Genomic DNA, 26231 nt, shown 5'->3' with positions numbered 1-26231 from the left:
TGAGTAGTGAGAACAGTGACTTTGAGTTTCCCTTATTGGCTGTGATCATACTGGTGATGATAGATAGATACTTTAATAATCCCGGAGGAAATTGCATTGAAGTATTGGGTTTTGGAGTTGACAATGGCCTCTTTGTAGCTTAAGACATGGTTATTGTACAATTCTTTATAGATGGTAAGACCAGTTTTCCTGTAAAGTCATTCAAGTTGCCGAGCTTGGGCTTTCTTGAAACAAAGATCGGAGGTGAACCAGGGAGAAGACATGGAGAAAGAGACAGATCTGGTTTTTAATGGAGCAAGATAATTTAGAATATTATTAAGATTGTTGTTGTAATAGGAAACCAGATCATCAGGGGTAGATAGGTTGTGGATTGCTGTGGGGTACAAGGAATGGATACCTGAGCTAAGTGTGGCAGGTTTTATGTTCATTATGTTCCGGAATGAAATGAGACGTGGTGTTTTAGAAGAGGAGAAGGTGTGTTTTACAGTAAAAGAAATAAGAACGTGGTCAGTTATGGGGAGTTCATCTGCTGAAATGTCAAGAGGGGCAACACCAGAGCAGCAAATTAGGTCCAGAATGTGTCCTTTTGAATGTGTGGGAATTGTGGTATGTTGCCGATATCCCAAACTCTCCAAAAAGGTTGTGAAGTCTTTGGTAAGAGGCAGATCGATTTTGTCCACGTGGATGTTGAAATCACCCATCAGTATTATATTTGGTGAGAGAGAGGATAGGTGGGTGAGGAAAGCAGCAAAGTCATTTAAAAAGTCACAGTTCGGTTTAGGGGGGCGGTAGACTGTGGCAATGATGGTTGGAGTGGGACCAGACAACTGACAGACCGTAGATTCAAACGAGCTGAAGGACAGGTGAAACTTTCCACTTCTCGCGGTGAATTATTGCGAGACCTCCTCCCCGACCAGAGCCACGGAGTCAACAGGTGTAAACAAACCCACCAGGAGTGGATTCGATGAGCTGAGTGAAGTCTTCGGGCTGCTGCCATTTCTCGGTTAAACAAAGAAAGTCTAGCTTACGGTCGGTGATGAGGTCCTGGATGAGTTGTCCCTTGCCCGTTAGTGAGCGGATGTTGAGCAGACCGAAGTTGAGTGCCATGTTGTCGCAGCTGGTGGTGGAGCTAGCCGACCGAGCCAGACGGGCAAACTCGGTGTGGTCGACGGTCCGGCTGGGGGAGCGTGGAGTGCGTCGAGAACTGGACCAGATAGACTTTGTTGCTGTTGATCTGTTGTAGTGGAGATTCCGGTGAGACTCTCGGTGGATGTATCTCCGGCGGGGCTGGAAGGTGATGTTTGGGTGGAGGAGGAGTGCGTCTGGCGCAGGTCCAGGCATGTGAGAGCACAGCCGGAGCAGGTCAGTGGCCGAGTACTGAAGGAGAGTTGTCACTAGGAGGTGATCAGGCAGTAGAAAGAGCCATGCACAGACAAACAAGATGTACATTCATATGGGTCAGCAGTGGCTCAGTTGGTAGAGCGGGTCGTCCAATGATCGCAATATTGGCAGTTCGAATCCGGCTCCCGCACAGTCACTTCGGAGTGTGAGGTGACAGTGGGAGGTGTCAGTTCACTTTCCAAGCACTGCTGAGGCACCCTTGAGCAAGGCACTAACCCCTTTATAAGTTCAACCAATCAATCAACTTTTATTTATATAGCGCTTAATCACATCTGAAGATATTTCAAAGCGGTTAGCAGATAGGAAGCCAACAATACTCTCCAGAGCAAGCATAAGCGACGGTGGCGGGGAAAACCTCCCTCATTGAGGAAGAAACTCCGGGCAGGCTCTGGAAGGCGGTCATTTGCCTTGACCTGTTGGTTGGGAAAAAGAATTACACTGGGAACAGAGGTAGGTCAAGTAAAGGAGAGAGAGAGAGAGAGAGAGAGAGAGAGAGAGAGAGAGAGAGAGAGAGAGAGAGAGAGAGAGAGAGAGAGAGAGAGAGGGAGAGAGAGAGAGTGGCAGATAGACCAGATTGAGTTCAATGTCCGTGGTGAGCTGTTTCTGAATTGGGATTTCCAGGCCTTTGGATTTCCTGTCTTCCATGCATATTCCCCACAGAAGCACAAAGAGAGCGGCAGTATTGTGCAGACAAAAAGTGTGATTTAACGGCAGTAATAAATTCTAGAAGTATAGAAAGATAAAAAAAAAGTGACTCAGTTTCTCATTGGAGACACACCAAGAAGGAGCTGCCCGCCACTCACCCCCCCCCCATCACCTGCATGCCTACAGGCCCCTTCTGTGTGTGTGTGCTACAGGCCTGTGCACACTATATACAGAAGTCTCTCGCTTATTCAGGCTGTGTGTGTGTGTGTGTGTGTGTGTGTGTGTGTGTGTGTGTGTGTGTGTGTGTGTGTGTGTGTGTGTGTGTGTGTGTGTGTGTGTGTGTGTGTGTGTGTGTGTGTGTGTGTGTGTGTGTGTGTGTGTGTGTGTTTCCCTGGCCGACATATGTATGTTCTGCATGTGTTCACAAGACTGAGAAGATGATGTGAGAGCAGGAGTGCGAGCAGGAGATTGTTGTCAGTTCTTGTTTGTTCCTTGTTAAGGCTGGACGCCAAATGAAGACCATTCAAGGAATATCATGTACGTCATCTTTGCCTGCCATAAGAAACGGGGCGTGTTACAAGTCTATTAGAGTGTGGGCAAAGATAATACAGATATAAGGTGGTTTAATATCAGTACGGGGAGGGTTTATAGATGTTTAAATTACCGTAAATAACAAAATAAATACTTGATCGCTATATCGCAGAATTTTGTTTCACGGGCAGTCCCGGAATGCATTAATCGCGAGTAACGAGGGATTACTGTATACAAATATACGTATATGCCTGCTACTAACAATGTGTGTGATAGAGGGTATTAATTATGTCTCCACAGGGTCAGAACATTAAAATTGAATTAAAATATACTGTTTGCTAATAATAAGTAAGTAAATCACAAATATATCTCCTCTGTATCATAACATTGTCTAAAATATCTTCCTACATAAAACAATTCAATTCAGGTGGCAGTGAATGTCTGCTAATGTGCAGGGACCTCAGGAAATATAGAACAAAACAAAGGAGGCCTGCATTCAGAAACAAAATGGAGTCTGTTTGATGTCGGAAGGGTGGAAAGTGCAGAAAAGGCAGAGTGGATGTTGTTGGTCACTCCACTCTGCGTTTTCTATGATTTCCACTTTCTCGTTTGAAATGAAATAGGAAATAATCTTCTTTTCCATTCGGCTTTTCCCCGCAGGGGTTGCCACAGTGAATCGATTTGCTCCATGTAACCCTGTCTTCTGCATCATCTTCTCTCACACCAAATACCTTCATGTCCTCTTTCACTATATCCATAAAACTCCTCTTTGGTCTTCCTCTAGGCCTCCTGCCTGGCAGTTTAAAACTCAAGATCCTTCTACCAATATATTCACTATTTCTCCTCTGGACATGTCCAAACCATCTCAGTCTGGCCTCTCTGACTTTATCTCCAGAACCTTAACATGTACTCATTCCTGATCCTATTCATCCTGGTCACTCCCAAAGAGAACCTCAGCATCTTCATCTCTGCTACCTCCAGCTCTGTCTCCTGTCTTTTCCTCAGTAACACTGTCTCTAGACCAAACAACATTGCTGATCTCACCACAGTTTTATACACCTTTCATTTTAGCTGAAACTCTTCTATCACACATCACACCTGACACTTTTCTCCACTCGTTCCATCCTACCTGTGTGCGCTTCTTCACCTCTTTTCCTCACTCTAGGAAAAATAGGACATAATATGAAATTAAATCTAACTCAGATGAACGTTTATGTCTTCTCCAAGTCACAACAATTGACATCACTCAGGATCATTTCCAATGCTGTTGCTGTTTGCTGCTGAATCTTCTCTGCATCAGTATTCCTTGGAGAAGAGGGTCATACACCCTAGAATTATTGAGGGCGCTGAAGTGAAAGACTACTTTATGTGCAGTGAAGTATTTATCCTCGTCATCACAAAAGGAATTCCTTCTTTTGAGCAATAGGCTATATCTATGGATGTGCCAATTTGCTCCATTTACTTGTGGGTGATGACTTATTCATGAAGTGATGAGAAATGGGCCATCCAGTACTTTGCTTGCTATACAGGGGAAATTCATATTACAGTTGATCACAGATGCAACTATGCATCAGTCTTCTTTTCCTTTCGGCTTTTCCCTCCAGGGGTCGCCACAGTGAATCAATTGCCTCCATCTAACCCTGTCTTCTGCATCCTCCTCTCTCATACTAACTACCTCCATGTCTTCTTTCACCAACCTCCTTTTTGGTCTTCCTCTAGGCCTCCTGCCTGTCAGTTCAAAACTCAGAATCCTCCTACCAATATATTCACTATCTCTCCTCTGGACATGTCCAAACCATCTCAGTCTGGCTTCTCTGACTTTATCTCCAAAAACTCTAACTTGTGCTGTCCCTCTGATGTACTCATTCCTGATCCTATCCTTCCTGGTCACTCCCAAAGAGAACCTCAGGATCTTCATCTCTGCTACCTCCAGCTCTGCCTCCTGTCTTTTCATCAGTGACACTGTCTCTAGACCAAACGACATCGCTGGTCTCACCACAGTTTTGTACACCTTTCCTTTCATTTTAGGTGAAACTCTTCTATCACACATCACACCTGACACTTTTCTTCACCGGTTCCATCCTGCCTGTACACGCTTCTTGTACACCTCTCTAGCTTCTCCTCCACCTGTTCCCTGCTCTCACTGCAGATCACAATGTCATCTGCAAACATCATAGTCCATGGAGATTCCTGTCTAACCTTGTATGTCAGCCTGTCCATCCCCTAGTGAACAAGATCAGGGATCAGAGCTGATCCCTGATGCAGTCCCACCTCCACCTTGATCTCCTCTGTCACACCTACAACACACCTCACCACTGTCTTACAGTCCTCATATGTCCTGCACCACTCAAACATACTTCTCTGCCACTCCAGACTTCTTCATACAACACCACAGTTCCTCTCTGGGCACCCTGTCATAAGCTTTCTCTAGATCTACAAAACCACAATGCAGCTCCCTCTGTCCTTCTCTGTACTTCCCTATCAACATCCTCATAGCAAATACTGCATCTGTAGTACTTTTTTTTGGCATGAAACCATACTGCTGCTCACAAATGTTCACTTCTGCCCTTAGTCTAGCTTCCACTACTCTTTCCCATAACTTCATTGTATGGCTCATCAGCTTTAATCCTCTGTAATTGCCACAACTCTGCACATCTCCCTTGTTCTTAAAAATGGGCACCAACACACTTCTCCTCCACTCCTCAGGCATCTACTCACTATCTAAGATCCTGTTGAACAACCCAGTCAGAAGCTCTACTGCCACCTCTCCTAGACACTTCCAAACCTCTACAAGTATATCATCAGGACCGACTGCCTTTCCACTCTTCATCCTCTTCAGTGCCCTCCTCACTTCATCCTGGCTAATCTTTGCTACATCCTGGTCCACAACAGTCACTTCTTCTAGTGTTTGTTCTCTCTCATTTTCCACGTTCATCAACTCTTCAAAGTACTCTTTCCATCTTCCCATCACACTACTGGCACCTGTCAATAGACTTCCGTCCCTATCCTTAACCGGTATAGTTCAGTCTCTCCCTCCTTACTGTCCAACATAGCATACAAGTCATCATAACCTTCTTGTTTGGCCTTTGCTACCTCTACCTTCACCTTACGCTGCATCTCCCTGTACTCCTGTCTACTATCCTCAGTCCTCTCAGTGTCCCACTTCCTCTTAGCTAACCTCTTTCTCTGTATACAATCCTGTACCTCCTTATTCCACCACCAAGTCTCCTTATCTACTTTCCTTCCAGATGACATACCGAGTACTCTCCTACCTGTCTCCCAGATCACATTAGCTGTAGTTTTCCAGTCATCTGGAAGCACCTCCATGCCACCCAGAGCCTGTCTTAACTCCTTCCTAAAAGTCATGCAACACTCTTCCTTTTTTAGCTTCCACCATTTCGTCTTCTGCTCTGCCTTTGCCCTCTTCATCTTCCTCACCACCAGAGTCATCCTGCACACCACCATCCTATGCTGTTTGGCTGCACTCTCGCCTACCACTACTTTGCAGTCACTGATCTCCTTCAGGTTACACCATCTACACAAGATGTAGTTTACCTGTGTGCTCCTACCACCACTCTTATAGGTCACCCTATGTTCCTGCCTCTTTTGGAAGAAAGTATTCCTTACAGCCATTTCCATTCTTTTTGCAAAGTAAACTACCATCTGTCCTTCTGCGTTCCTCTCCTGGATACCAAACCTGCCCATCACTTCCTCATCACCTCTGTTACCTGCACCAACATGTCCATTGAAGTCTGCACCAATGACAACTCTCTCACTTCTAGGCATGCTCTGCATCACTTCAAAGTCCAACCAGAATTTCTCCTTCTCCTCCAGCTCACATCCTACCTGTCGAGCATACCCACTAACAACGTTGAACATCACACCTTCTATTTCTAGCTTCAGACTCATCACTCTATCCGGCACTCTTTTTATCTCCAGGACATTCCTAACAAGATGGTAGCCTTGCTACATTTCCACCTGGTCTCCTGGACACACAGTATGTCTACCTTCCTCCTTTGCATCATGTCAACCCACTCTCTACCTTTTCCTGTCATAGTTCCAACATTTAACGTCCCTATTCTTAGTCCTATACTGTTGGCGCTCCTCTTCTCTTTCTTCGTGCGAATGCACTTCCCATCTCTTCTTCTTCGAACAACAGTAATCCAATTTCCACTGGCGCCCTGTAGGTCAACAGCACCGATGGCGGTCATTGTTAACCCGGGCCTCGACCAATCTGGTATGGAAGTCATAGGTTAGATTCGCATCTTTGATTTGGCAAAAGTTTTACGCCAGATGCCCTTCTTGACGCAACCCTCTGTATTCATCCGGACTTGGGACCGGCACAATAAGACACTGGCTTGTGTCCTCTTGCGGCTACATTATCGTAGGATAATCACTAAGTTTAATAATATGTATTGCTCATCACTGAGGTGGCTTAAGTGAGATTGTAAGTCGGCCAACATTTCTGAGTTGGATAGCCTAGCGCATTGCTGTAAAGCATTCCATAGCACTAGACCATCCTCATCAGTGTCTGAACGATATACCGTGGACACAGGGACAACAGAGTCGGGCGAGACTCTCTCCTCTGACTGAGGTCTCATATGATACAGCTTCAGCATGTGGATGTGACACACTCTACACTTATGTCTACGGTCAGGTGAACAAATGATGTAGTCGGTGTCGCTGAGCTTCCCCTCAATGGTATACAGACCTGAAAAACGGGCAGACAGTGATGAGCCTTGAACTGGCAGAAGAGCCAGCACTTGATCTCTAACATTAAACGAGCGCGCCACAGTGCCACGATCATAATGAACCTTCATGGTGCGCTGGGACGTGCCAAGTCCCTCCTTCGCTAGAGCGCAGGCCTGATGTAGACGCTCTCGAAACTTACTAACATACGTTAGCACATTGATGGACTAAATGGCCGGATCTGAGGACATCACCTGCTCTTTCAGGACCTGCAGAGGGACCCGAACAGTTTGCCTGAAAACTAAATCATCCGGACTAAAACCAAGAGACTCTTACACAGCATCTCTAAGTGCAAACAAAGCAAAGGGAACACCCTCGTCCCAGTCCTTCCCACTCTCTAAATAATACTTACGTAACACTGACTTCAGAGTCTGATGCCAGCGTTACAAGGCACCTTGCGATTGTGGATGGTGTGCTGAGGAAACCTTGTGCGTAATACCTAATATCACCACCACCTGTTTGAAAATACGTGAGAGGAAATTAGATCCTTGGACTGTTTTAGGAAAACCAAAAGTGGAAAAAACTTTGACAATGCTTTGACTATTGCCCTTGTGGTAATTGCACGAAGTGGTATCGCCTCTGGGAATCGAGTTGTGGCACACATAATGGTCAGTAAATATTGGTTACCAGATTTACTTCGCAGCAAAGGCCCCACACAGTCATCTTGGCTGAAGGGTTCCCCTACTACTGGGATTGGATGCAGAGGGGCAGGTGGAATAGCTTGGTTTGGCTTTCCCCCAACCTGGCAACTGTGGCAAAACCTGCAATACTGGACCACCACAGATTTTAATTTAGGCCAGAAAAAAATGTTGTAGCACTCAATTGTATGTTTTGGATATGCCCAGATGACCAGCCCAGGGATTGTCATGGGCCAATGACAATACCTGCTGGCGATACTCTACAGGTACCACGACTTGGGTCACTACACCCCAGTCCAGGCCAGCTGAAACAGGAGAGGAACACTTTCTCATTAAAAGTCCTTCCTCCAATAATAGCTACTGGTCTGGTTTTTGCAGCATCAGGAATGATGGCAGGTTAAGTGTCAAATCCCTTTTGTGGGCTACAATGAGCTGTTCTCAAGTTATTGGTAATGTTGGCCGGGTCTGCCACGGGGCCCGGCCGGGCTCAACCCGAAAAGGCAATGTGGACTCTTCCCACCCCTGTGGACCCACCACCTACAGGGCAGACCGATGGGGTCAGGTGCGCTGCCATATGGGTGGCAGTAAGGACAGGGGGTCATGACGGACCAGACCCGGGCGGCAGAAGCTGGCTTTGGGGACGTGGAATGTCACCTCACTGGTGGGGATGGAGCCGGAGCTTGTGTTGGAGGTGGAGCATTACCAGTTGGATCTGGTGGGGCTCACCTCCACGTACAGCCTTGATTCTGGAACCAAACTCCTGGATAGGGGTTGGACCTTGTTCTACTCCGGAGTTGCTTCAGGCGTGAGGCGCAGGGCGGGTGTGGGGATACTCACAAGTTCCCGGCTGAGCGCCGCTGTGTTGGAGTTTACCCCGGTGGATGAGAAGGTCGCATCCTTACGCCTTAAGGCTGTGGGAGGGAAAACGCCGACTGTTATTTGTGCGTACGCACCAAATATCAGTTCAGATTATTCAGCCTTCTTGGGGTCCCTAAATTGGGTCGTTAAGGGATCCCTGCAGGGGACTCTATTGTTCTCCTGGGGGACTTCAATGCACACGTCGGGAATGACGGAGACACTTGGAGGGGCGTGATTGGGAGGAATGGCCTCCCTGATCTAAACCCGAGCAGTGTTATGTTGTTGGACTTCTGTGCTAGTCACGGATTGTTCATGACTAACACCATGTTCAAATACAAGGATCCTCATAAGTGTACCTGGTAGCAGAGCACCCTGGGTCGGAGGTCAATGATTGACCTTGTGATCGTATCATCTGACCTTCGACCGTGTGTTTTGGACACTTGGGTGAAGAGAGGCGCAGAGCTGTCAAGTGATCAACACCTGGTGGTGAGTTGGGTCCGTTGGTGGAGGCAACCTTTGGATGGACCTGGTAAGCCCAAACAAATAGTGCGGGTGAACTGGGAACGTCTGGAGGAGGATCCGGTCTGTCCTCTGTTGCAGAGGCAGAGCTGGAGGATGATGGGGGATTCGAGTCAATCTCTCCGGGTGAAGTCGCCGAGGTAGTTAAACAACTTCACGGTGGCAAAGTCCAGGGTGTTGATGAGATTCGCCCGGAAATGCTGAAGGCTCTGGGTGTTGAGGGGTTGTCATGGATGACACGCCTCTTTAACATTATGTGGAAGTCTGGGACAGTGCCGAAAGAGTGGCAGACTGGGGTGGTGGTTCCTCTTTTTAAAAAGGGGGACCAGAGGGTGTGTGCCAACTACAGGGGCATCACACTCCTCAGCCTCCCTGGGAAAGTTTACTCAAAGGTGCTGGAAAGGACGGTCCGGCCGATTGTCGAACCTCGGATTGAGGAGGAACAATGTAGGTTCCGTCCTGGTCGTGGAACAACGGACCAGCTTTTTACTCTCACAGGGATCCTAGAGGGGGCTTGGGAGTATGCCCATGCAGTCTACATGTGTTTTGTGGACTTGGAGAAGGCGTACGATCGGGTCCCCAGGGATATACTGTGGGAGGTACTGTGGGAGTATGGAATGAGGGGGCCTGTCTTCAGGGCCATCCAATCTCTGTACGCCTAAAGTGAGAGCTGCGTTCGGGTTCTCGGCAGTAAGTCGGACTTGTTCCGAGAAGCCGTTGGCCTTCGCCAGGGCTGCGCTTCATCACCAACTCTGTTCGTGATTTTCATGGACAGGATATCGAGGTGTAGTCACGGTGAGGAGGGGTTACAGTTTGGTGGCCTGAGGATTGCATTGTTGCATTTTGCAGATGATGTGGTCCTGTTTGCGTCATTGGCCTGTAACCTGCACCTGCCATCACTGGTCCGGTTTGCAGCCGAGTGTGAATCGGTGGGGATGAGGATTAGCACCTCCAAATCTGAGGCCATGGTCCTCAGCAGGAAACCGGTGGACTGCCTTCTCCGAGTGGGGGATGAGGTTCTTCCACAAGTGAAGAAGTTTAAGTACATTGGGGTCCTGTTCACGAGTAAGGGAACAATGGAGCGTGAGATTGGACAGGGCAGCAGGAGCGGTATTGCAGTCGCTTCACCGCACTGTTGTCACAAAGAGGGAGCTAAGCCGAGAGGCAAAGCTCTCCATCTACTGTTCAATCTTCGTTCCTACCCTCACCTATGGTCATGAGCGATGGGTCATGACCGAAAGAATGAGATCGCGGATACAAGCGGCTGAAATGGGCTTTCTCAGGCAGATAGCTGGTGTCTCTCTTAGAGGTAAGGTGAAAAACACTGCTGAGGGGCTCAGAGTAGAGCCGCTTCACGTTCATGTGGAAAAGAGTCAGTTGAGGTGGTTTGGGCATCTGGTGACCCGACTTCATCAACACAGTCCTCTATCCGAGGAAGTGGGAAGGAATCCTATTTAGTTACATTATTTACCTTACGGAAATTGAAACAAAATCTTGGTGTGTCAGACTTAGGCACGAGTAAACAAGGCGATGCCCAACTAGAACAGGATGACGCTGCAATACCATTATCCAACATATATTTAACCTCAGCATCAATTTGTTTTCGTTTGTCTGGGCGAGCACGATAAAACTGTTGTTGAATAGGTTTACAATCCCCAACATCTATATCATGTTTAATCAGATGTGTGCGAGTACGTGTATCACCAAACAGGCAAGGATATCGCTTAATTAATTGCACTACTTGAGTACGCATAGACCCCGGCAGATGACTCATTAACCCATCAATATTCTGCAACGACTCTGAATTTTTAAGACGACCACACAGCACAGCTTCACTGGGTCCTAGCACATCCTCCTCACCTTGCCCTGCCCCTGCATTAGATGGTACAGAACCCACAGAGCAGGTAGTGTCAACATCAGCCACCTGCTGGTCCTGAACGGTTGACCTCTGTACCCGAGCATAGTATGGCTTCAACAAATTCACGTGACAGAGGTGAGTAGACGATCTACGACTGTGAGTTGCTATATCATAATTCTGTTCTGACACCTTCTTCACCACCGAAAAAGGGCCAGAAAACTTAGCCTAAAATGGGGAAGTTACAATGGGCAGTAACGCAAGCACTTGATCCCCTGGAAGAAAAACTAATTTGAACATTGTGGTCAAAAAACCTCTTCATTTTGCCTTGCACAGCCTTCAAATTGTTTTTAGCCAGTTCTTGAGCTTTATAAAGCCGATAACGAAAACCATTCACATAGTCAATGAGCAGGCTTTAGCCTTTGATTTGGTTTACTGGTGATCTGGCACGTATGGCATGATTTAACATATGCAACGACATCCTTTTTAAGCCCTGGCCAAAAGAAATATCTCAAAATGCGGTCATCTGTCTTCTTGATGCCCAACTCATCATGAGATATCCGCAGTACCACACTTCGAAATCAACCACCTGATACACAGGCTTACCAACGAACTTCGCCCCCACAGGCATCCACTTTTTCATTAGTATCCCATTCTGCTTGAAATAACAAAAAGCATGATTTCCCACCTCAGCCAGTGGGCAAACCATCTTCAATAGACCTGCCAATGAACCATCAGCTTGTTGCTCCTACACCAGCTCACTGCGAGAAATAGACCAAAGTACATCAGGACTAATCACCTCATGTTGTAACAAAGAAACCTCGGTGGAATCTGCCTCTTGTAAACGTGGTTTCTCCGTAGTGCATGTTACAGCACACACGCCAAGCACTTCAGGACATGCAGTTTCATGCTTATCAGGTTCACTTCCTAACAGGGGCAGCAACACAGCAATGGTGGGAGGTGCAACATTTGCCCACACCTGAGCTCCTGCCACACCATTACCCAAAATCATGGTAATTCCATTGTTGGGCAGGGCTGGGTGCACACCGTCACCTTACCCTGAAAGAGATCACAGGACAGCACTATTTTAGGCACTTGCAAAGCATTTAACCCCATCCCAAGTACCGTGATGTGAGAACCCATGTAAGAGTCCTCTGTGAATGGCAAAGCTGATGCTAAAATAAAAGATGCAATTGAACCAGTTTCATGCAAGATTTTTATGCGGACTTTAACATTACCTCCTACTAATAAAACAAAACCCTCAGCAATGAAAGGCATGCAGGACAGCAGCTCTGGACTCCACACCTGCGCATGCATACCTTCACCTGTAGACTGCAACACCTGTTTCAAGGCTGGTGCAACAAACATGGCAGACTTGGGTTCACCCCGAGTACTGTCTTGCTTAGATCTCAATTTATGACAGACCCTTATCCAGTGCCCACGTTCATGGCAATAGTTACAATCCTTGTCGGACTCACTCGCACCGCACTCATTGATTACAGGACGACGAAACAATACACCGGCAGGGGGACACTTCTTGTAACGATCCCCACTTTGTGCACCCAAAGTCCCACGTTCTACGCCATGCGTCAGTACACAGTCATCGGCCAATGCAGCTGCTTGTTCACAAATGTACATTGCGATGTACTCTGGAACAGAAGTTTTAAATTGTTCCAAAATAACTAGCTCACGCAGAGCGCCATAGGAGTCAACATCTGCAGCAGTACACCAACTATCAAAATGGATGGACAAATCACGAGCAAACTCCAAATGGGATTTATCCCCTGTTCTCCAATTCCTAAACCGTTGGTGATAAGCTTCCGGCACCAGCTCATATGCCTTGAGAACAGCAGATTGCACCACAGTATAATTCTGGCTGTCGCTATTAGTCAGAGCAGAGAAATCCTCCTGAGCTCTACCAGTCAATGGGCACTGCAGTATTGGCATGCAGGCCGAATCCGGCCATCCCCTTGCCTCAGCCAAACATTTAAATAAGAGAAAAAGGTGTCAGGATCCTGCTCATTGAATTTGGGAACAAGCCGCAAATCATCCGAATCGTCCACCGTACGTGAGTCAACACTCGCAAGAGACGGAACGTCACTTAAAATGTCAGCTGCCACTTTACTTTCATGTACCAGAATCAACTTCTGCCTCTGCAGGTCCAGCCTTACATGCTCTGTCTCCTGCTTCAACCTCTCCAAAGCAACCTTCCTTTCCTTTTCTAAAGACATCCACAACGTCAACAACTCCTTCTGCTGCTTGAAGGACAAACCAGGGCCCACTCCTGGCAATGGAGATGAGGCAGGACGTACAGACACAGCAGAGCCAAAAAAACCCGCTTTTCAATAGCTTGATTTTTAAGTGAGCTTTTACTGTCTCCTTAACTCTTTCATCACCCACGTCAGCTTCATAATACTCAGCAATCTTAAACAGCTGATCTTTCGTACACTCAGATGGAGCCTCCACAAATACTTTTACCATGTCTTCCATTATTTCCTATTATTTATAGGACAACAAGATGTTGTGTGCCAGGCCCACCAGCGTGAGTGAAAATAAAAAAACATACGGTGGAATGAGTCACTCACTTCAGCAAAATCTACCTAAATAACTTCCCCCATCTTCATGGGGCGTAGATGCGGGTACTTATACACTGTAGCCTGCTGGCCCGAGAGAAGCGACTAGATAAACTGGCCACCACCCCGGAACCACGGATGTGCCCCTGAGTGAATTTAGGAAAAGGGAAAGAGGACCTCCAGCCGCTGTACCCCAACACTACAAATCCCCTGGGTTTGATTCCCAAAAGGGAAACACTGCTAAACCTATCAGGGCGACCGCTCCCTAACTCACCCCAACAGGTACATATCCGAAATGAACCAAAAGAGAACATACCAACTTATCCTGGTATTTGAATCGGACAAGCCCCCGAGTTGTTACGGCTGGCTCGTAGACTACAACAAACAAAAGGAGATGTACGGCGGGTGGCTTGAAAAGATAACAAAGGTTTATTATATAAAAAAATAAAAAATCTATACAATAAAGCAACGTGACAGTAATCAAAAACACAATTATCCTCCAAGTCTTCCACTGGACTGTCTGCTAAGAAAAGTGACACACCGGTGAATTGGCAGGCGGGGTTAAATAACCTGGGAGCACCGACCAGGTGTTCCCAGTTACTTGATGATGATCCCGCTCAGCTGTGGACCTGCAACACAAAGTAAAGACCTGGAAAGCCCTGGAGCAGTGACAGTGCCAGAACAGTGGAACCAAATAAGACTCCAACTTAGTTTTCAGTAGTTGTACAAAATCAAAACAAGAACCAATGCAGTCAGAGACTGCACATCCTGCGACACCCCTGGATTCAAAATTTACCCTGACCTACTTGCATAAGTCAAAGATGAAAGCTAGTGCTCTGACCTACATTCATAGATCAAAGCAGTAGGTCTGATCTATGGTCTTACACTGACCATCTCCCTCGTCTTTCTATTGTGGTGGAAAGTTTTTAATACAATAAAATAATACAATAAAATAATAAAATAATATCATTTCATAGAACCAAAGATCTGTATTGCATCAATAGATCTGTGTGTGTGTTTGTGTCAAATCATCCAGCACTTGGAAAAATGGCCCCAGGAAGTATTGAGGTCATGAAGATTCTGCATGAACATAACTGCTTATCTTCCATTCATTATCATATACATATACACATTTTACAACACTAAATAACTGCTTACATTGTCTGTGCTGTGTGAATCATGGGGTCTGAATCGCAGAGATGGACTGCAGTGGGGATTCTCAGTAAACTGAACCCACTGTTGTCTGATGAAATAAATAAAGTTTCTCAAAAATGAAGCAAGCAGACGTGAAGCAATCGGTCTCCCTGGCCTGCGGATAGTACATTTGACTTTGATCAATGTAGAGAGATGGAGGCTTTGATAAAAAACTATAAACCAAAGGATAAAAAATCTAAACGTGTTCAAAAGCGCGATAGAGAATGAGCTATTTTGCAGATTTTTCTAACCCAAGGACAGAAATGAAGAGATGCTTCTCAGATACCGATCCGAAAAGTTCTATATTTATTCCAAGTGGTACATATGTAGTCTCCAGTCTGGGTAGATCCTACAATGGGATGAGGCGCAAAGGAATGACAGCAAGACAAATGTACAATCCTAAGATGGGACCACATAGATGCTATAATTGTGGAAAAGTGGGACACTTCCGCAACAATGGCAAAGCACCTCGTTATGCTGGATCTTGGCAAAACATGCAAGGACGGAACAATTACCAACAGTTTTTACCAGAGTTTTTGGGGACCTGTGAACCCCTGGCAGAGACCTCCTGCTGGGTACTAGGGGGGCCTTTAGGATCCTAAGGGGGGAGGGGTCATCAGCTGGCTGTTACATCACGCCCTGATGAAGAACCGATACTGCAGGTTAAATTAGCGGGAAGGCCCATGGAGATGATGGCGGATTCAGGTGCTGCTTACACCTGTGCGGGCCAGGCCGACTCGCAACACCTCCCAAGATCAGGACAATATGTTCGATTCGTTGGATTCTCAGGGACAAAAAAAAACAAAACATGCCCAAAACATTGTACACTTAAATTTTTAAAGATGGATCTAAAGCCAGACCAAACAGTTGGGTTAATGATCAACCGAAAAAGGTTTGAGATTCCGTCCGGTTACATAATATTGGGAAAACAGGGAGCTGCGATGGAGGTACATAAAAATGGCGCAGTGGTTAGCGCTGCTGCCTCACAACGGCGGACCCGGGTTCGAGTCCCGCTCTGTGCGGAGTTCGCATGCTCTCCCCGTGTCTGCGTGGGTTCTCTCCGGGTTCTCCGGCTTCCTCCCACCTCCAAAAGCATGCGCTTCAGGTTAATTGGCCGGTCCCGAATTGACCATAGGAGTGAGTGTGTGTGTGATTGGTTGTTTGTTTCTATGTGGCTCCGCGGTACACTGGCGTCGTGCCCGGAGTGTCCCCCGCCTCACGCCCTGAGACTGCCAGGATAGGCACTGGCTACCCCGCGACCTGCGTTAGCGGATTAAGCGGGTTGGAAAATGAATGAATGAATGAATGTAACATACTTGTAAATCCAGGTCATGAGCCTAAACACTTAGGACCTATGGTTCTTGAAGCAAAAAGTGTGAACTAATCTTACCAGTGTTAAAAACAAATTTTAAAAAAGTACTGTTTAGTGCATGACTTACGTGCATTGATTGAAGTAATTGAGGACTTCTCTGCTGAGGTTCCAAATCCTCAAAATTTTGCTGTCAAATGTCCCACCCAATGCTAAGTGGTTCACTGCAATTGATTTGTGTTCTGCATTCTTTAGTGCACTTCTAAGTCCTGTCAGCAGGCATCTTTTTGCATTTACGTACAGAAATCAATCCTATACGTACACGCGCATGCCACAAAGCCTCACAAGAGAAAATTACAGTACTGCATGGATCAGGTAGAGTACCTGGGTAGATTAATCAAAGAAGGGACGCGATCAGTTTCTTCCTCCCAGTTGAAGGCGGTGTCAAAAGCTGCCATGCCAACCACTGATGACATTTCTGGGAATGACTGGGTACAGTTCAGAATGGGTTGATGGATATTCTGATATTGTCCAGCCTCTGAAAAACATGATTAAAGAAAATAGAGCTGGAAATTTGCAAAGCAGATTATTTTGGACATCAGAAGGACACCTTCAGGGGCCTGCACAAATACACTGTATTTCTGTATATCCTGCATGTAACACAAAAAATCATGTAAAAAAGAGAGTGAAAACAGTAATTTCCCCGTAAAAGGGGATTAATAAAGTTCTGCTTCTTCTTCTTCTTAAAAGAAAAACAGCTAAGGGACCTCCTCTTGATATTTTGACAAATGACGTTAAATCGTATGTCAGACAAATGACTAACATCCAAACATCCATCTCTGCTCGTGTTATCTCATTACAGGCATACGCTGACCGTGAGGAGAATCCACCTTTCAGTGACACCATGAGACTTGGTGTACATAAAGGTGTTCAGACGGAAGTGGAACATTCCCCGATGGGAGGGTCCGTACGAGGTCGTAAGAGCCACTTCCACTGCAGTTGCAGGTCAAAGGATCCCCTACGTGGTATCATTTAAAGCATTGCTTAAAAGCACTGAAGCGGAGTCCAACCTACTAGCTCCGCAGCGCGTTCGTTAGATGATCAGGGCATACAGATGACTCTTGAGACGATGGTTGGAAGTTCACGGTACTTTACTTACAGAGCTGCGGGTCGTTTTCCAATACTACAGAACAAGGATGAATGCTTTACGAGAACGACAAATCCTTATCTCAAGACAGGGGTATTTATACTGTTGAAGACAGGCATGATGTCACATGACTCTTTTACAGGAATGCAATTAAATTCAAAGGGACAGTCTAAGAAACAAATGTTGAAGGGACAGTGAAACAGACAAATGGTGAATGCATGATAACCTCAGGGTCCCTAAACTACATCTTCAAAGGCTGGGAAACTGAGGTTATTTAGCAAGTGTTGATTGTATCCTGTGAGCAGACCTCATTTACAGTTAAACAAAAGAACCAAGTGTGTGTGTGGGGGAGTTAATCCTGTGGAAGGATTTCACCAAATGTTCTTCTAACCTTAAAGGTTAGAAGGTCTTGGAATGTTATCAGTATTTCATATGCAATAAACCTGAGCAATAAACCAGAACAACAACCCTGGAGAAGAAAACTAAGGGTGAGAGGATGACCAAAGGATTTAATTGCTTTTCCCATGTAAAGACCTGAACAATGAAATTAAAATTTCCTTCAGCACCCATTGACATTCTCAGTCACAAAGATGAAGGCCAGGAGAAGGAGTAATGTGCTTTTTGTTTCATCTTGCTATCTGCAACGGTTGTGAAGATATTTAGTGGACTAACTAACGGATGATAGACGGACGAATGGACTAACGCAGTGGCCCCCAACCCCCGGGCCGCAGACCGGAACCAGCCCATGGGTCACTTGGTACTGGGCCAATAAGAAAGAAAAAACTAATTTACATATTCCATTTTATTTATTTCTGAGTCTGGAAGATGTTTTATTTTGGAAAAGTACCTGATTCTTTGTTACATCCGTCTACGTCAGTGGTCCCCAACCACCGGGTCGCGGGACATTAAGTACCGGGCGGCACAGAACGTTTGACTTCATGTTTTTTATTGATTACCAGTCTAAAGATGATTTATTTTCAAAAGTGACATCTGTGCAAAACAACGCACAGACGAATGAGTGCGTCTGTCCTGCTTGATAGGGCTCGTTCACGTGACAGGTTTGAAGCCATTACCCCTGAGTTATGCGCCCACAAATACTCCAGTCAATGTAGATTATCCTGAGATCGCCCAAAAAGTATCGTAAACCCTGTATCCATTTCCATCCTCCTGTCTTTGTGACCGTAAAGAAAATCAACCTGCGGAGTAGACCGGACGTACTGAACACACTTCACGTGTCAATGTCTCACATTACCCCAAATCAGCGGTCCCCAACCACTAATTCTCATTTTGTTACTATTATTATTTGATTCACTTGTTCACCCTTTTATTGGAAATGCTCACTATTTCTCCTTCATTGAATGCACTGTTTGTAAATTGCTATATTTCAAAATAAACCTCATCAGTGAAGTCAATTGAATTGAGTTTTTAATATAATTATTTCTTAATTATTCCGTTTACACAGATGTTGATTATCAATTCATGAAAAAAAAAGTTTGTTGATGTCTGCATTTCACATAAAACCACTGTGCATGATTTATTATTAGACTACAGCTGTCCTGGTGTCATTAACGATTATCGAGCAAATGAAGACCGGTCCGTGAAAATATTGTCTGAGATGAAACCGGTCTGTGGCGCAAAAAGGTTGGGGACTGCTGGACTACCTGACTAACAGACGAACACACAAACGCTGACAATTACAATACATCCCCAATTTGAAGTGGGATGTAAAAAAGAAAAGCAGTATTGGCATTAGTACAAACTTTCGCTCCAGTGCTCAAGCTCTCACCAAATAAAAATATGTTACTGAGTCTCAAACCTGATCTCACAGTTAGAGAAAACTCAGGACACTTTAGGTTATGGGTCAAACACAATGTGAAAAACTCATATTAAACATTTTTTTGAAATGAATATGAAATTAAACAGATGTGATACAGTATTATTCCAAAATGCATAAAATTTTTGTCCTGCATAAAATATATCCTGTCAAAATTATACTTATTCAAAATATGAACAAAGCTTGTAATGTGCTGGTGACGCATCTGGAGTATACCCAACCACTCACCTATAGCCTTCTGGGATAAGTTCCAGCAACACCCTAGCAAGGATGAAAAGCGGTTGATGATGGGAGGATTATGGTCATTTCATATTTTCGAAAATGGATGAATGGATGGATGGAAACGAACATTCTGTAATAAACCCTTAAATTCTAAATAAACATTGTGCATTTTCAGTAAAAGTTAAATGAACAATAAAGACATTCCATTTCCTTTGATCTTATGCACAAGGAGTAGAGATTACGGAGTTGAGTAGAACTTCATTGATCCCTTAAGGAGGTTCCGTCAGGGAAATTAACTTCTCCATTGCACTACACACAGCACAGTGAGTACACAAAGCACAGAAAAAGCACGCACAAAGAACCAGCATATTGAAAGTAGTACAACACCAAATAGAAATAGTAATAAATAACCCATCAAGAATATACAAATAGAAAATCATAAATAGGAATAGACATAAAAATAAACAGGCCTGGTTAAGTATGAGTATAGTGAAGTGTCTATAGTGTTTGTATTGTTTTTGGTGCATTGTTTGTGTCATCCCTCAGCTCTCATGTGGACTCTCTTCTTCTTCATCTCCCCCAGAGAGGAGTTGAGCAGTTTAATGGCTCGGGGGATGAAGGAGTTCTCAAGTCTGTTCATCCTGCATGTTGAGAGGCACGGCCTCTGGCTGCTCAGGCTTCTCTGGTTGTTGGTAACGGTGTGCAGAGGGTGGTTGACATTGTCCATGATGTCCAGCAGTTTGTCCAAGGTTCTCTTCTCTGCCACCATTGCCAGAGGGTCCAGCTTCATCCCGATCAATGAGCTTGCCTGCCTGATCAGCTTTTCCAGCCTGGAGAGATCCACTTTAGTCACGCTTTCTCCCCAACACACCACAGCGTACGACAGGATGCTGGCGACCACAGACTGATAGAACATACACAGGAGTTTTCTGCAGATGTCGAATGCCCTCAGCCTCCTTAGAAAGTACATCCTGCTCTGTGCTTTCTTGTACAGCTGTACAACGTACAATACAATGTCCACCTCTTCCGTTCCTATCGGAACTGGTCTAGGTTGGGATCTGTCCCTCCTGAAGTCAATGACCTGCTCTTTATATTTCAAGGTGTTGAGCTGCAGGCTGTTGCTGTGACACCAGTCAACAAAGTCCCTAACCAAGCATCTATACTCCTCCTCCTCATTGTCCCTGATACATTCCACGATAGCTGTGCCATCTGCGAACATCTCGAAGTGACAAAGTTCTGAGTTGTAGCAGAAGTCTGCCGTGTACAGGGTTAAGAGGATTCAGATGTGGCGTCCTTTAGCCTGACAAACTGTGGTCTGTTAGTGAGGTAGTCACGAATTCAAGCAACCAGGCCGGGTTCCACTTGCATTTGTAGGAGTTTGTCCTGTAGTATACAGGGCTGGATGGTGTTGAGTCTTCATCAGATGCGGTGCAGGCCTTGAGTAGACGGGGGCTCACCCCATTTGGTCCTGCTGCTTTACAAAGCTTCCTCAGTTCTCCTCTCACCTGGTCCACCGTGAAAAAGGGAGGAGGCAGTGATGGTGGATGGTGGAGAGAGGGTGTCTAAGACAAAGAGGAGGGCATGCAGGTGAGAGAGTGGGGGAGAGAGGAGACGTGGGAGCTAGGGTAGGTGGAGGTGGGCTTGAAGGAGGTAGGATAGGGGTTGGGGGGAGGAGGAGCACTCGGAGGAATGGGGGGTTGAGGGGGACTGCTCCACTGCTGCAGAGAGGGGGTCGATAGGTTTGGAGGAGAAGGAGGGACTGGGGGGAAGAGGGATGGTGGGGGTGCTCCCTTGTACCTATAGATATGTGGAAGCTGTGGGGGGAGGTTGAATGGGAGGAGGGTGGACAGGGGGAAGGGAGAGGGGCCACTTTGCTGCTTTGGAGGGGGGAGAGAGGCCATGGGATTGGGGTGAGGCTGGTGAGCTGCTGCTGAGGTGGGGAGGGTGGAGGGTGATAGGGGGTGCTACAGGGGGGCCTGGTTGAACCTATTGAAGAAGTCGTTCAGTTCGTTGGCTCTCTGCACCCCTCCTCCCTCTGTTCTGGTCCTGGCTTTTGTGCCCAGTGATGTTCCTCACACCTTTCCAGACGTCGCTCATGCTGTTGGTGCTCAGTTGCTGCTCCACCTTCCTCCTGTAAGAGTCCTTGGCCTCCTTTATGCAGAGTCTGACCTCCCTCTGTGTTTCTTTCATCTCCTCCTCATCCTTCGTCCTGAAAGCCTTCTTTTTTCTGTTGAGGACATCCTTGTGTTATCCACGGCTTGTTAATTGGATAGCACCGAACTGTCTTGGTGGGGGCAACCACATCTACACAGAAGTTGATAGTCTGTGAGACAGCGGGTCATCCCATTGATGTCCTCGCCATGTTGACCCAGCAGTACATCCCAGTCTGTGATGTTGCAGCAGCCTCTGAGAGCCTCCTCTGCTTCAGGAATCCATCTCCTGATGGTGCATGTAGACTGCCTGTCTTTGCACCGGGGGGTGTCCTTGGTCTGGACGTACACCAGGTTGTGGTCTGACTTGCCCAGTGGAGGCAGGGCGGTGACTCTGTACGTCTCTTTAACATTGGTGTACAGTAAGTCAATCGTCCTGTTCTTCCTTGTGTGGCAATTAACAACCAGGTGGAAAGCAGCCAGGCCAGTGTCCAGGGTGACATGATTAAAGTTTCCAGAAATAATTATGAAGGCTTCAGGACGTTTGATTTGCAGCCATGCAACGACACAGATAATCCTCTCACATGCAGCAGCTACATTGCCCGATGGAGGGATGTAAACACAGAGGGCGATCACATGACTGAACTCCTGGGGTAAATAGTATGGCCGTATGCTAACGGCTAGCAGCTCCAGATTTGGGCAACAACCACCTTCACTGAAACACGGCCAGGGTTACACCAGTAGTTGTTAGTGTAGGTGATAAGTCCCCCACCTTTGCTTTTCCCACATGCATTCGTGTCTCTGTCCATTGTCACCCCAGTGAAACCTCACAGTTCTATGTTAGCATCCAGTAAAACGTCGGTTAGCTATATCTCCGTTAGAAAGAACACGGTAGATCCGCTGGCTCTCCAGAGTGGCCAACTTGTCAATTTTGTTCGACAGTGAGTTGATGTTGCCCATGATCACGGAGGGAAGCAATGGTTTGAATCGTCTTTGGTAGTCTGCCTGCCTAGCCTTTAGCTTAGCCCCAGCCTTACAGCCACAGCTCAGCCGGAATGTCGTGTCTCTGTCCGTGTTTCGTGTTTCTAAGAACAAGCAACTCCTCTCTAGAATGAATGAGAGGGATGGTTCTCGGTTGTACAGCTGTCATATCTATGGGATACATGTAAAAAAAAGTTGTAAAACTTTTAATCATTCAGAAATGTCCTGCTGCAGCCACAGCAGTGGCTCTTCAGGAGCCTCTGCTTCTGGATCCGACTCAGGGTCATAAATGTACGGCGACACAATGGGGCCTCCTAACGCCGTAGTGATAACAAATCTAATAATAGTCTGTCCTGGCATGTTTGGTTGGAGTGCAGGCATTGCTTCAGGAGTGGAGCTAATAAACTTGGTCTAGTAGTAGTGTAGTATTTTGCCTTTAGTGTCCTATTAGGACAGGTCTATCAGCTCCATCTGAATCTCTCCAGGTGCAGTTTCCATTGCAACATTACTTGGCAATTGGTGCATTTGTGTCTCCAATAATAGTAACTTTAACCCCTGGATGGACAAGTTACCAATACAGCCACTCTTCCACAAATGGGGTCAAAAATGACCCCAGAGATTGTTTTTCTTTAACAGCTTCAACAGCTTTAACATTTGTAATACATTCATATCACAGGTATTCCTCAAAAAAAATGTTTGTGACATGAAACCGTTTGCATTTTTATTTTTTTCATTAATTTTAAGAATTCAGTTTTTGTAAATGCATATGTACACACACACACACACACACACACACACACACACACACACACACACACACACACACACACACACACACACACACACAACAAATCTCTCACTGTGTGCATCTGTCACAAACTTCTTACTGTGACCAATCAATCAATCAATCAATCAATCAATCAATCAATCAATCAATCAAGTAAACTTTTATTTATATCGCGCTTAATCACATCTGAAGTTTCAAAGCGCTTTACAGATGGAAAGCCAACAATGCCCTCCAAGAGCAAGCATAAGCGACGGTGGCAGGGAAAAACTCCCTCATCGAGGAAGAAACTCCGGGCAGGACCCAGGCTCTGGAGGGCTCCGCCTTGACCTGATGGTTGGGAAAGAGAAATACACTGGGGACAGAGATAGGTCAAGGAAAAGAGACAGAGAGAGAGTGGCAGATAGGCCAGTTTGAGTTTCATGTCCATAGTGTGCTGTCGCTGAATTGGGGGCGGGATTTCCAGGCCTTTTGATTAGAGTAGAGCGTAGAGTAAAGTAGAGTATAGTAGGACTTTATTCATCCCTTCAGGAGGGTCCATCAGGGAAATTAGTTTCTCCGTCACATTACACACAGCACAGTACGTACACAGAAAGAAAAGACACACAGAAGGTAATGCCATCACCCTATAGAAAGAGTAATAAATAGTAACTCACCAGACAGAGAGAATAATAAATAATAAATAACCTACTAAATAAAGGAATATACAAATAAAAAGACCTAAATGGGCTTAAATCGGTTTAGGAGTTAAAGTTAAATTAAAGATTAAATCCACTTTGTCCACACGTGGGGAAATTATCTTGACACTCTTCACACTATTGTTGCATATGTCGCGCCCCAAACAAGCAGCTTGTAGGGGGGACAGCGCCTTGCTCAAGGGCGCCTTGGCAGTGGCTGAGAGGTGAGCTGACACCTCCCACCATCAGCTCACGCTCCGAGGGATGTCCCGGAGGGAGCGGGATTCGAAGCACTGATGGCTGGGCGATCTGTATTCAAGACATCGGCTCTACCGTTGAGCCACTGCTGCCCCACTGTCTGATATCCTGTCCCACTGATATCCTGTTTTCCATCCGCGTTCTCCACCTGTGGAAGAGAGGCACAAAGACGGCGGCAGCATTGTACAGACAAAGAGTGTGATTTGTCAGTAATTTAATTTAATTTAATTTTTAATTTAATTCAATATACTGTTTTGATCCATCCATCCATCCATCCATCTATCCATTCTCTTCCGCTTATCCGGGGTCGGGTCGCGGGGGCAGCAGCTTAAGCAGGGAAGCCCAGACTTCCCTCTCCCTAGCCACTTCATCCAGCTCCTCCGGGAGAATCCCAAGGCGTTCCCAGGCCAGCCGGGAGACATAGTCTCCCCAGCGTCCTGGGTCGTCCCCGGGGCCTCCTCCCGGTAGGACGTGCCCGGAACACCTCACCAGGGAGGCGTCCAGGAGGCATCCTAACCAGATGCCCGAGCCACCTCATCTGGCTCCTCTCGATGCGGAGGAGCAGCGGCTCGACTCTGAGTCCCTCCCGGATGGCCGAACTCCTCACCCTATCTCTAAGGGAGAGCCCGGACACCCTACGGAGGAAACTCATTTCGGCCGCTTGTATCCGGGATCTCGTTCTTTCGGTCACGACCCATAGCTCGTGACCATAGGTGAGGGTAGGAACGTAGATCGACCGGTAAATCGAGAGCTTTGCCTTTCGGCTCAGCTCCTTCTTCACCATGACAGACCGATACAGAGTCCGCATCACTGCAGACGCTGCACCGATCCGCCTGTCAATCTCCCGTTCCATTGTACCCTCACTCGTGAACGAGACCCCAAGATACTTGAACTCCTCCACTTGGGGCAGGATCTCATCCCCAACCTGGAGAGGGCACTCCACCCTTTTCCGACTGAGGACCATGGTCTCAGATTTGGAGGTGCTGATTCTCATCCCAACCGCTTCACACTCGGCTGCGAACCGTTCCAGTGAGAGTTGGAGATCACGGTTTGATGAAGCCAACAGCACCACGTCGTCTGCAAAAAGCAGAGACGCGATACTGAGGCCACCAAACTGGACACCCTCAACGCCTTGGACTGTGCCTAGAAATTCTGTCCATAAAAGTTATGAACAGAATCGGTGACAAAGGGCAGCCTTGGCGGAGTCCAACCCTCACTGGAAACAAATCCGACTTACTGCCGGCAACGCGGACCAAACTCTGACATTGGTCGTACAGGGACCGAACAGCCCTTATCAAGGGGTCCGGTACCCCATACTCCCGAAGCACCCCCCACAGAACCCCCCGAGGAACACGGTCAAACGCCTTCTCCAAGTCCACAAAACACATGTAGACTGGTTGGGCGAACTCCCATGCCCCCTCAAGGACCCTGCGGAGGGTGTAGAGCTGGTCCACTGTTCCACGGCCAGGACGAAAACCACACTGCTCCTCCTGAATCCGAGATTCGACTTCCCGACGGACCCTCCTCTCCAGAACCCCTGAATAGACCTTACCAGGGAGGCTGAGGAGTGTGATGCCCCTGTAGTTGGAGCACACCCTCCTGTCCCCCTTCTTAAAAAGGGGGACCACCACCCCAGTCTGCCAATCCAGAGGCACTGTCCCCGAAGTCCACGCGATGTTGCAGAGGCGTGTCAACCAGGACAGCCCCACAACATCCAGAGCCTTTAGGAACTCTGGGCGGATCTCATCCACCCCCGGGGCCCTGCCGCCGAGGAGCTTTTTAACTACCTCGGTGACCTCAACCCCAGAGATAGGAGAGCCCGCCTCAGAGAACCCAGACTCTGCTTCCTCATGGGAAGGCGTGTCTGCGGGATTGAGGAGGTCTTCGAAGTATTCTCCCCACCGAG

The 26231-nt window shown here is 46.7% G+C and overlaps 1 long non-coding RNA gene across 1 annotated transcript in view; it reads left to right on the top strand.

Moving 5' to 3' along the window:
* Positions 1–18789, top strand: part of LOC137611881 (uncharacterized) — a 42666-nt gene extending 23877 nt beyond the window's left edge. Inside the window, exon 3 of the long non-coding RNA XR_011038794.1 lies at positions 17135–18789. This is a non-coding gene — a long non-coding RNA (uncharacterized lncRNA). The remainder of the gene's footprint in view (positions 1–17134) is intronic.
* The last annotated feature ends 7442 nt before the right edge of the window (positions 18790–26231 follow it).

Source organism: Antennarius striatus, chromosome 18 (genome assembly GCF_040054535.1).
Source record: "Antennarius striatus isolate MH-2024 chromosome 18, ASM4005453v1, whole genome shotgun sequence".
Lineage (NCBI taxonomy): Eukaryota > Metazoa > Chordata > Actinopteri > Lophiiformes > Antennariidae > Antennarius > Antennarius striatus.
Note: the sequence above shows the minus strand (reverse complement) of the source record. Positions and strands in the feature narration are given on the sequence as shown.